The 13,375-nt window shown below is 43.2% G+C and overlaps 1 protein-coding gene across 1 annotated transcript in view; it reads left to right on the top strand.

Annotated features, from left to right (window-relative positions):
• LOC126263560 (putative odorant receptor 71a) overlaps window positions 1-13,375 on the top strand; it is a 92,176-nt gene that overhangs the window by 36,387 nt on the left and 42,414 nt on the right. The window lies entirely within an intron of this gene.

Raw genomic sequence — 13,375 nt, 5'->3', positions numbered from 1 at the left:
TTGCACAAAGGTCTGTGAATATTCCCCACTGTTTCCTTCCTTGCAGTGATAAATTCAATGACGGCACGTTGCTTGTAACGTACATCACCTACAGACTCCATTTTGAAACTGTCCTGAAGCTATGCCATCTTTCGGCAGTGACGGAAACTTGGCGCGCTCACTCAGGGGCTTCAAAAATTACATACGTCACGCTTCGCATTCGCAGCATTGTTTTCCGCTGAGAAAAAAGTGCGGTGCGTTACTTCCTGGGCAACTCTGATAGTAGAAGTCATTCGTTAACTCAACTGGATTTTTATCCCATTTTCGGTTTTAAATTGAATATAAGAAAGGTATAGTGTCTAACGTCAGTTTGAGCATGCATAATATCCATTTCTCGATGTTGCACTGATTACCGACACTTTGAAATAACGTACTTCATTACATAGAACTCAAGATCTAGATTAGTTTCGTAATTTTATTTGAACGGAAGAAAAGATATTTTCGAAACAGTACACCATCACTGAAAAAGATATTTACTCACAAGATGCAAATATGAACCAAGCCAAAAACCCAGCGATATATATATATATATATATATATATATATATATATATATATATATATATATATATGGTGAGTCACCTAACGTAACCGCTGGATATATTTCGTAAACCACATCAAATACTGACTAACCGATTCCACAGACCGAACGTGAGGAGAGGGGCTAGTGTAATTGTTTAATACAAACCATACAAAAACGCACGGAAGTATGTTTTTTAACACAAACCTACGTTTTTTTAAATGGAACCCCCTTAGTTTTGTTAGCACATCTGAACATATGAACAAATACGTAATCAGTGCCGTTTGTTGTATTGTAAAATGTTAATTACATCCGGAGATATTGTAACCTAAAGTTGACGCTTGAGTACCACTCCTCCGCTGTTCGATCGTGTGTATCGGAGAGCCCCGAATTACGTAGGGATCCAAAGGGAACGGTGATGGACCTTAGGTACAGAAGAGACTGGAACAGCACATTACTTCCACATGCTAACACCTTTTTATTGGTCTTTTTCACTGACGCACATGTACATTACCATGAGGGCTGAGGTACACGTACACACGTGGTTTCTGTTTTCAATTACGGAGTGGAACAGAGTGTGTCCCGACATGTCAGACCAATAGATGTTCAATGTGGTGGCCATCATTTGCTGCACACTATTGCAATCTCTGGCGTAATGAATGTCGTACACGCCGCAGTACATCTGGTGTAATGTCGCCGCAGGCTGCCACAATACGTTGTTTCATATCCTTTGGGGTTGTAGGCACGTCACGGTACACATTCTCCTTTAACGTACCCCACAGAAAGAAGTCCACAGTGTAAGATCAGGAGAAACACGGTCGTCATCGTAAACATGTCCATGAAGATGCTGCTCGCCGACCGTGGCCCGTGTTCGTTACAACACGCAACTGAACGTCGGAGGTTTCAAGCGTCAACTTTAGGTTACAATATCTCCGGATGTAATTAACATTTTACAATGCAACAAACGGCACTGATTACGTATTTGTTTATATGTTCAGATGTGCTAGCAAAACTAACGTGGTTCCATTTTAAAAAAACGTAGGTTTGTGTTAAAAAACATACTTCCGTGCATTTTTGTATGGTTTGTATTAAACAATTACACTAGCCCCTCTCCTAACGTTCGGTCTGTGGAATCGGTTCGTCAGTATTTGATGTGGTTTACGAAATATATCCAGCGGTAACGTTAGGTGACTCACCCTGTATATATATCGCTGGGTGTTTACTTCCAGATGTCGGATGGTTGTCACGTTAACATTTCTGGCCACTGGGCAAACTACGATCCTTGCCGTTGATGGAAAGACTCGTGTGTCTCAGCTATACAGATAGCTATACGGATAGACAAGTGCAACCACAATGCAGTGTTATCTGTTGAGGGGCCGGACAAGCGTATGGTGCTCCCTGCCGCCGTTGAATAAGCATCTGCCAGCAGCAAGTCGTATACTCTTAGCTCACTTATTTGTTACGTAGTTTAATTCTTAATTTCTTTGCGTGTTTTTGGGTACTTGCATTGTTTAATTCATAAATTTCTGGCGAATTATAGTATTTGAGAGTTGTTGCATCGCGTTTTAGTACCTGAATAGTGTAAACCCGCGTAGTCTCCTTCCGCCGCGGAACAGTGTGTCAGCAGTACGCAAGTAGCAGCATTACTACATTTATTAGGTAATCTTGTGTTTTAATAACCGTTTAAATTTTGTCTCGAATTGTTTGTACTCTCTGTAGATTAGTTCAGACGTTCTTTGCACTACAGTTTTTAGCATGGGTAGGGACTGCAACTGCTATGTTCGGATGCGGGCTGAGTTGGCATCCCTTCGCTCCCATCTTCAGGCACTGTTGGCTTCGGTCACACAGCTTGAGGCTGTTGCCAATGGGCATCATTGTGGGGGTCCGGATGGGGGTTTGTCGGGGACGGCCAGCTCGTCCCATGCATCCCCCGATCGGACTACGGCTGTGGCTGCCCGGGATACTGCCCACATTGAGGCTGACCCCTCACCCATGGTAGAGTGGGAGGTCGTCTCGAGGGGTGCCAGGAGGCGAAAGACATTCCGGAGGGCTGAACGGAAGGCCTCTCCAGTTTGACGAACCGGTTTCAGGCTCTGTCTCCGGCTGATACTGATCTTCAGCTGGACATGGCTGCTTGTCCTGTTCCAGAAGTTGCCCCTCAGTCTGCAAGATCCGGGCGGTCGCAGAGGGTGGGCTTACTGGTAGTTGGGAGCTCCAACGTCAGGCGCGTAATGGGGCCCCTTAGGTTATATGGCAGCAAGAGAGGGAAAGAAAACCAATCTGCACTCCGTGTGCATACCGAGGGGAGTCATTCCAGATGTGGAAAGGGTCCTTCCGGGTGTCATGAAGGGTACAGGGTGCACCCATCTGCAAGTGGTCGCTCATGTCGGCACCAATGATGTGTGTCGCTATGGATCGGAGGAAATCCTCTCTGGCTTCCGGCGGCTATCTGATTTGGTGAAGACTGCCAGTCTCACTAGCGGGATGAAAGCAGAGCTCACCACCTGCAGCATCGTCGACAGGACTGACTGCGAACCTTTTGTACAGAGACAAGTGGGGGGTCTGAATCAGAGGCTGACACGGTTCTGCGACCGTGTGGGCTGCAGATTCCTCGACTTGCGCTAGGGTGGTGGGGTTTCGGGTTCCGCTGGATAGGTCAGGAGTCCACTACACGCAGCAGGCGGCTACACGGGTAGAAGGGGTTGTGTGGCGTGAACTGGGCGGTTTTTCGGGTTAGATGGCCTCGGACAAGTACAGAAAGGGCAACAGCCTCAAAAGGTGCGGGGCAAAGTCAGGACATGCCGGGACCAAGCAGCAATCGGTATTGTAATTGTAAACTGTCGAAGCTGCATTGGTAAAGTACCGGAACTTCAAGCGCTGATAGAAAGCATCGAAGCTGGAATCGTTATAGGTACGGAAAGCTGGCTGAAGCCAGAGATAAATTCTGCCGAAATTTTTACAAAGACACAGACGATGTTTAGAAAGGTTGGATTGCATGCAACCGGTGGTGGCGTGTTTGTTGCTGTTAGTAGTAGTTTATCCTGTAGTGAAGTAGAAGTGGATAGTTCCTGTGAATTATTATGGGTGCAGGTTATACTCAACAACCGAGCTAGGTTAATAATTGACTCCTTTTACCGACCTCCCGACTCAGCAGCATTAGTGGCAGAACAACTAAGAGAAAATCTGGAATACATTTCACATAAATTTTCTCAGCATGTTATAACCTTAGGTGGAGATTTCAATTTACCAGATATAGACTGGAACACTCAGATGTTTAGGACGGGTGGTAGGGACAGAGCATCGAGTGACATTATACTGAGTGCACAATCCGAAAATTACCTCGAGCAATTAAACAGAGAACCGACTCGTGGAGATAACATCTTGGACCTACTGATAACAAACAGACCCGAACTTTTCGACTCTGTAAGCGCAGAACAGGGAATCAGCGATCATAAGGCCGTTGCAGCATCCCTGAAGATGGAAGTAAATAGGAATATAAAAAAGGAAGGAAGGTTTATCTGTTTAGAAAGAGTAATAGAAGGCAGATTTCAGACTACCTAACAGCTCAAAACGAAAATTTCTGTTCCAACACTGACAATATTGAGTGTTTATGGAAAAAGTTCAAGGCAATCGTAAAATGCGTTTTAGACAGGTACGTGCCGAGTAAAACTGTGAGGGACGGGAAAAACCCACCGTGGTTCAACAACAAAGTTAGGAAACTACTACGAAAGCAAAGAGAGCTTCACTGCAAGTTTAAACGCAGCCAAAACCTCTCAGGCAAACAGAAGCTAAACGATGTCAAAGTTAGCGTAAGGAGGGCTATGCGTGAAGCGTTCAGTGAATTCGAAAGTAAAATTCTATGTACCGACTTGACAGAAAATCCTAGGAAGTTCTGGTCTTACGTTAAATCAGTAAGTGGCTCGAAACAGTATATCCAGAGACTCCGGGATGATGATGGCATTGAAACAGAGGATGACCCGCGTAGAGCTGAAATACTAAACACCTTTTTCCAAAGCTGTTTCACAGAGGAAGACCGCACTGCAGTTCCTTCTCTAAATCCTCGCACAAACGAAAAAATGGCTGACATCGAAATAAGTGTCCAAGGAATAGAAAAGCAACTGGAATCACTCAACAGAGGAAAGTCCACTGGACCTGACGGGATACCAATTCGATTCTACACAGAGTACGCTGAAGAACTTGCCCCCCTTCTAGCAGCCGTGTACCGCAAGTCTCTAGAGGAACGGAAGGTTCCAAATGATTGGAAAAGAGCACAGGTAGTCCCAGTCTTCAAGAAGGGTCGTCGAGCAGATGCGCAAAACTATAGACCTATATTTCTGACGTCGATCTGTTGTAGAATTTTAGAACATGTTTTTTGCTCACGTATCATGTCGTTTCTGGAAACCCAGAATCTACTCTGTAGGAATCAACATGGATTCCGGAAACAGCGATCGTGTGAGACCCAACTCGCTTTATTTGTTCATGAGACCCAGAAAATATTAGATACAGGCTCCCAGGTAGATGCTATTTTCCTTCACTTCCGGAAGGCGTTCGATACAGTTCCGTACTGTCGCCTGATAAACAAAGTTAGAGTCTACGGAATATCAGACCAGCTGTATGGCTGGAGTGAAGAGTTTTTAGCAAACAGAACACAGCATGTTGTTCTCAATGGAGAGACGTCTACAGACGTTAAAGTAACCTCTGGCGTGCCACAGGGGAGTGTTATGGGACCACTGCTTTTCACAATATATATAAATGACCTAGCAGATAGTGTCGGATGTCCCATGCGGCTTTTCGCGGATGATGCTGTAGTATACAGAGAAGTTGCAGCATTAGAAAATTGTAGCGAAATGCAGGAAGATCTGCAGCGGATAGGCACTTGATGCAGGGATTGGCAACTGACCCTTAACATAGACAAATGTAATGTATTGCGAATACATAGAAAGAAGGATCCTTTATTGCATGATTACATGATAGTGGAACAAACACTGGTAGCAGTTACTTCTGTAAAATATCTGGGAGTATGCGTGCGGAACGATTTGAAGTGGAACTATCATATAAAATTAATTGTTGGTAACGCGGGTACCAGGTTGAGATTCATTGGGAGAGTCCTTAGAAAATGTAGTCCATCAACAAAGGAGGTAGCTTACAAAATACTCGTTCGACCTATACTTGAGTATTGCTCATCAGTGTGGGATCCGTACCAGATCGGGTTGACGGAGGAGATAGAGAAGATCCAAAGACGAGTGGTGCGTTTCGTCACAGGGTTATTTGGTAACCGTGATAGCGTTACGGAGATGTTTAGCAAACTCAAGTGGCAGACTCTGCAAGAGAGGCGCTGTGCATCGCGGTGTAGCTTGCTGTCCAGGTTTCGAGAGGGTGCGTTTCTGGATGAGGTATCGAATATATTGCTTCCCCCTACTTATTCCTCCTGAGGAGATCACGAATGAAAAATTAGAGAGATTCGAGCGCGCACGGAGGCTTTCCGGCAGTTGTTCTTCCCGCGAACCATACGCGACTGAAACAGAAAAGGGGGGTAATGACAGTGGCACGTAAAGTGCCCTCCGCCACACACCGTTGTGTGGCTTGCGGAGTATAAATGTAGATGTAGATGTAGATGTAGATGGTTCCTGAAGAGGGACAGCAGCCTTTTCAGTAATTGCACGGGCAACAGTCTGGATGATTGACTGATCTGGCCTTGTAACGTCAATCGAAACGGCCTTGCTGCGCTGGCACTGCGAAGGGCTGAAAGCAAGGGGGGACTACAGCTGTAGTTTTTCCCGATGGCATGCTGCTTTACTGTATGGTTAAATGGTGATGGCATCCTCTTTGGTAAAGTATCCCGAAGGTAAAATAGTCACCCATTTGGACCTCCGGTCGGCGAATGCTCAGGAAAATGTTATCATCAGGAGAAACAAAACTGGCAATCTACGGATTGGAGCGTGGAATTCCCTTAATTGAGCAGGAAGGTTAGAAAATTTAAAAAGGGAAATGGATAGGGTACAGTTAGATGTTGTGGAAATTAATGAAGTTAGGCAAGTGGAACACGACTTCTGGTCAGAAGAATCCAGGATTACAAATACACAATTAAACAGGGGTAATGCAGGTGTAGGTTTAATAATGAATAAGAAAATGGGAATGCGGGTAAGCTACTACAAACAGCATAGTGAACGCATTATTGTAGTCAAAACAGCCACCACAGTAGTACAAGTTTATATGCCAAATTACTCCACAGATGATGAAGTGATTGAAGAAATGTGTGATGAGGTAAAATCAATTATTCAGAAAGCTAAGAGAGACGAAAATTTGATAGTTATGAATGACTGGAATTCAATAGTAGGAAAAGGAAGAGAAGGAGAAATTGTAGGTGAATATTGACTGGGGGAAAGGAATGAAAGAGGAAGCCGCTTGGTAGAATTTTGCACATGGAAGAGACATGGGCACACCGGAAGGTTTCAGGTTGATTGAATAGTGGTAAGACAGAGATTTGGGAACTGAATTTAAAATTGTAATACATTCCCAGGAGCAGACGTGGATTCTGACCAAAATTTATTGGTTATGAACTGTAGATTAAAACTGAAATTGCAAACAGGCAGTGTATTAAGGAGATGGCATCTGGATAAATTGAAAGAACCAGAGGTTGTAGAGGGTTTCAGAGGGAGCTTTAGGGAACGATTGACAAGAACAGGGGAAACCAGTACAGTAGAAGGCGTATGGGAAGCTCTGAGAGAGGAGGATGGGAAGAGTGTTTAACGTCCCGTCAACAACGAGGTCATTAGAGACGGAGCACAAGTTCGTATTATGGAGGGTTGAGAGCCGGCCGCGGATGTCTAGCGGTTCTAGGCGCTCAGTCCGGAGCCGCGCGACTGCTACGGTCGCAGGTTCGAATCCTGCCTCGGGTATGGATGTGTGTGATGTCCTTAGGTTAGTTAGGTTTAAGTAGTTCTAAGTTCTAGGGGACTGATGACCATAGATGTTAAGTCCTATAGTGCTCAGAGCCATTTTTGGAGGGTTGAGGAAGGAAATCGGCCGTGCCCTTTCCCGGCATTTGCCTGAAGCGATTTAGGGAAATAACGGAAAACCTAAATCAGCATGGCCTGACGCGGGTTTGAACCGTCGTCCTTCCCACTGCGAGTCCAGTGTGCTGAACACTGGGAACCTTGCGTGGCCTTGAGAAATGAAATAATGAAGACAGCAACGGACCAAATAGATAAAAGGACAAGGCCAAACAGAAATCCTTGAATAACACAGGGGATACTGAATTTAACTGACGATCGGAGAAAACATAAAAATACGGTTGTGAAGCAGGCGAAAAGGAATACAAACGTCTAAAATATTTGATCTGCAGAAAGTGCAAATTTGCTGAATAGGAATGGCTAGATGACAAATGTAAGAATTTAGAAGCATATATCACTAGAGGGAAGATAGATACCGTCTACAGGAATACAAAGACGCCTTTGAAGAAAAGAGAAGCAGCCGTATGAACATCAAGAGCTACGATGGAAAACCAGTCCTAAGCAAAGAAGAGAAAGCTGAAAGGTGGAAGGTAGAGGGTCTGTACAACGGAGATGAATTTGCAGGCAATATTATAGAAACAGAAGATGAAGATGAAGGCGAGATGGGAGACATTATACTGCAAGAAGAATTTGAGAGAACACTGAAAGACCTAAGTTGAAACAAGGCCCGGGGAGTAGATGACATTGTCAGAACTGTGATAGCCGTCGGAGGACCAGCCATCACAAAACTCATCCATCTGGTGTGCACGATGTATGAGACAGACGAAATACCATCAGACTTCAAGAAGAATATAATAATTCCAATTCCAAGGAAAGCAGGTAATGACGGGTGTGAATATTACCGAAGTTTAATAAATGAAATACTAACACCATTTCTTTACAAAAGGATGAAAAAATTGATAGAAGCTGACCCCGGGGAAGATAAGTTTGGATTCCGGAGAAATGTAGGAACATGCGAGGCAATATTGACCCTACGACTTATCTTAGAAGACAGGATAAGGAAATGCAAACCTGCGTTTATAGCGTTTGTAGACTTAGAGAAAGCTTATGACAATGTTGACTGGAATGTTTTCTTTGAAATTATTAAGGTAGCAGGAGTAAAATACAGGGATCGAAATGCTATTCACAACTTGTACAGAAACCAAACGGCAGTTATAAGAGTCGAAGGGTATGAAAGGGATGCAGTGATTGAGAAGGGTGTGAGGCAGGGTTGTACCCTATCCCCGATGTAATTCTATCTATACGTTGAGCAAGCAGTAAAGTAAATCAAAGGAAACTTTGAAGTAGGAATTAAAGTCCAGGGAGTAGAAATAAAAACGTTGAGGTTTGCCGATGAGATTGTAATTCTACCAGAGACAGCAAAGAAATTGAAAGAGCAGATGAATAGAATGGATAGTGACTTGAAAGGAGGATATAAAATGAACAACAATAGCAAATCAACGATAAGGAAATTGAGTAGAATTAAATCAAGTTATACTTTGGGCATTAGATTGGGAAACGAGACGCTTAAAGTAGTAGCTGAGTTTTCCTATTTGGGCGACAAAATAACTGATGATGAGTGATGTAGAGAGGATATAAAATGTAGGCTGGAAATGGAAAGAAAAGGGTTCCTGAATAAGAGAAATTAGTTAACATCGAATATAGGTTTAAATGACAGGAGGTCTTTTCTTAAAGTATTTGTCCGAAGTGTAGCCATGTATGGAAGTTATACGTGGAAGATAAACAGCAAATGTGGTGCTACTCAAAAATGCTGAAGATTGAAGTAACTAATGAGGAGGTACTGAATAGAATCCTGGAGGAAAGAAATTTGAGGAAAAACCTGACTAGAAAGAGGGAGCACACAAGTTATTAACATTAGTACTGAATAGAATCCTGGAGGAAAGAAATTTGTGGCAAAACCTGACTAGAAAAAGGGAGCACACAAGTTATTAACACTAAAAACATCAACTATAGGAAACCTTTACCTATGAATATGTAGTTTGCCGTAAGTTTATCAGAAAAAATCGTAGCTAAAACTAGGCGTTTCCGAAAGATCCTCAGTTTTCTGATGCTCTGAAACAGCTAATATTTATACCACGGACTCTGTTAGAGAGAAACCTACCAAATACATTCTTTAACGCTATATAGTTTGGTGGCTCCCATGTCCTGTTTATAAAATAAAACGATGTCTCATCTCACTGGCCACGTCCCTCTCCACGAGGCAAAAATCTGACACGACAGGTCTTTATTTTTCGCTCCACAGTGCAGTGATAAGTGGAATTCCACGCTATGACGTCGCCAGCTGCTAGTCCACGTACGTTCTCAAGTCCCGTGAGAGGACGGCTTTTGTGTTGCTTTCTTCGCTTCTCATACGTAAGTAATATCTCACCTCCAGAGGAGATAACCGTAACAGCGTCAGACTTCTTAGCTTACTGCACGTGTTCCTAACCAAATCTTGCTGTATGAATATACCGACGGGACGTTAACAAACAAGAAACACTTTGCGAGGTGCCGGGGCTAGCAGTGTATTTATCACTAAATTTTACTAGAATCCACATATGTAAATCATGCTCTAAGCCCCCCCTATTCTAACTCCGACTTTTGCTGTTGCACAAGGATAAAAAAAATACGCGAACTGATTCTAATCAACCCTGCCAGTGGAGTAGAACAGAGTTTGGCACCTGCAATAATTTAATTTGATAAATAAGTTAAATAAACAAAGGTTTCATTAACATAGGGAGGAATGATGGGGTTGCTCTATCGATTAACAGAATGAAAGTTCTGTCCAAAATAACAATATGATTTATTAAGATTAAACACAGAATAGTAAAAGAAATACAGGAAATATTTATAAAACATCAAATTGGCTAAATTGGAGATTCATACAAACACTATAAAGGTGAAGTTGTCCCTAACTTAGATCGTGAGGTTTAAGACGAAGTGGTATGTGGAGCCAATTCCTTGCCACTCAAATCTCAAGAGAGACACACAGCTAACCCAACAGTAATTGCTGCTACTCAAGACAGAACAGAGTTAGAAAAAGACGAACAGGCGCGCTCTGCTGAGCTCTGATTATCACCTAGGAAAATCCCTATCTGCCGGTGCTGCGGACATACATTACCAAAACTGCCTTATCAACTGCTAGAACACGATCTGGCGTACCGCAGGCGAGGGCTGGTTGCTTCGACGTCCTCGACCAAAAGGCGACTGCCGACTCTACAAGAGCACCCGTACAGGCCGAACACAGAACATTCCCGCCCCCACGACAGTGGCCGTGGTTAAACGTTCCAATCAGCAACTCGAAAACCGGCGGAAATTCCACTCCATTGCCGGAGCACTACCATTCCACCAATGGAGATTCTTGGCGCCAATTTCTGTGCTGATTTTGCTACGTCACGGCGCTATGCCCTGAGCAAACCAATCACCGTTACTATTTTGCAGAAAGTGCGGGAATTTTCCCGCCACAACTGCCTGGGTACACAAGTCATTCCCACGCCTCGCTGGTAGCCCGCCAGAAAGTGTTTTCGCTAAGTTTCTCCGAAGTAACGGAACCTCTAGCCCAGCCGCTACTTCACACCCCAGCGGGCGTGTCTCTTGACAATGTCGGCGTCTGCAAAGCATTCACTCGACTGCCTCACACACGTCGGCTTAACCCGCCTGTCACCGGACCACCCGGGTGACGAGAGACGCTGCGTGGGAAGTCTGCGTGTGAAGGAATAGCAGCCCTCCACCGCATGCAAATAGAGAGGAGAGTCGTAAGATAGAAACATGAGAGGGGGCTCATGCCACCTCTCAACTTAGTACAATTTTAGCATAATTTGAACGTATTCTTCAGTACGATTGAAAGCTGAAGCAGCCTTTTCGCTTTGGCAGCCATTAATCCACAATAATGGATTATCTGTATAAAAAATGCACTCATAAACGAGAAATTATTACAACAGAAGAATTGTTATACACGTAGAAAAGTTCGCTTACTCCAGCCCACAGTGTGTTAGAAATGGAATGATAAGACGGCAGAAGACCAATTAATTACCAAACTTGTATAATAATTGAAGAAATCGTTCGAATTTTAAATGCACCCGGAGGAAAACTACATACAGAGAGAATCTTAACTAGCTTTGAAAGTTCTATGGATTGTTGCAAGTGGTGGCATGGGCAGTGTCGTAACTCAGAAAAACTCCTTTTATTACTTTAATGGTTCAAGATATCGAAACGAGGTTTTCAGCAAATGATACAACATCGAGGGGCACGCAATTTTGTTTTACTTTTAACCGTCTTAACACTTGTATCACCCTAGATATTTAAGAAAGTATAGTTATTTAACTGAACAATATACTTATTTTGATGACAATCGAAAACTCTTCCAAAGACGAATACAGTGATATGATGCTTCTTAAAATTGGCGTCGAAACTTTTCGTTTAAGTATCCGAGGTATGTGCTAAAATTAAAAGGCGAGGCACCTGAAATCGACTATTGCGATGTGAAGGCGATGTAAATGCCTTTACATCGCAATAGTCAATTTCAGGCGCTTCGCCTTTTTATATCGCAATAGCCGATTTCAGGTGCCTCGCCTTTTAATTTTAGCACATATCTCTTGCTTTCATTTCATGCCAGCCTCCGTCGTTGCAATAAGCATTTAGACTTTTTACTTGTTTCCACGAAACCTGTCCACTTAAACACGAGTATGTACACAGATTTTATATAGTTTGCCTAAACCCCTTCGGGTACACTACAAATTAGCGTATAGTTAGCACATCCTAGCTGATCTGGTATCTACATAGTACAAAGTAGGGCCAAGAAGAAACGAATACATTAGTTCTCAGAGTGTAGACCTATCTTCTGGGTTCATATAGCGGCGGAGTCGGGCATTAGAGCCCCATTCGGTGGTGTTTCCACTGCGATAGCTGCCTTCATTTTTAATAATTTCTCGGATATCGGTACTTATGTGAAAAGTTTCAACACCAACATTAAGCATTATGTCACTGTGATCGTCTTTGTTGCGACCGGACGAAACTACTTTCGTCCAGCCATAGCTGCGAGTTCTTTGATTTTTCTGGCCGGAGGCTCATCAAACTAGAAAACACGAAGTATTAGTTCACTTTATAACATAAAGGAATAAAAGATTTACTTATCTTTGTCACGGTTCTTTGACACAGGAGCGCTTGACGATGTACAACTTTAAGTGACCATTAAAGCAACACTTGATGCACTAATTAACAAACGATTCTCTTGAAGTATAACGTGCAACATTTACGAAAGTACATTTCCATAGAAACTTTAACATCTCGTTAGTCCTACGGTATGATGCTGACTCCGTCAGATGACGTCACGATCTGGGCAGAGCACTTGCGAACGACACGATATTGAAGTGCCTCCCATTGGTTGCTGCGGAATGTCTGTGGCACCGATTCGCGTTGCCTACTTTGGTGTGGCACCACGATCTTTAGACAATACCACAGTCTTTTTCAAAGAGCTTTCCGAGTACATCGTTCATTTAAAAATAGTATACCTGGCTAAATATCTCGGTTGATACACAGATTAAGAGGATTAGTAACGCAAATTGTGTGCTATTCTGCATACTTCGTTTATCAAAAACTTCATTTCGATATCTTGAACGAATCACGAAATAAAAGGGGTGGTACCTCTCACGCGACTCACATTGTTTACATGTCAGTAAGCTATGATGTGTAAGTGGATGTTATAGCTTAATCAGTACGGTAGCCATCCATTACTATCTAACAATAATAGTTACGTCTTATCCCCTTCCTATGTAAATTTTCATTCGCATATTTTATTTACAATAAGTAAGTATTTCAGCAAAGT

This window comes from Schistocerca nitens, chromosome 6 (assembly GCF_023898315.1).
Source record: "Schistocerca nitens isolate TAMUIC-IGC-003100 chromosome 6, iqSchNite1.1, whole genome shotgun sequence".
Taxonomy (NCBI): Eukaryota; Metazoa; Arthropoda; class Insecta; order Orthoptera; family Acrididae; genus Schistocerca; species Schistocerca nitens.
The sequence above is the reverse complement of the archived record's forward strand: the minus strand, read 5'-3'. Positions and strand labels throughout refer to the sequence as shown.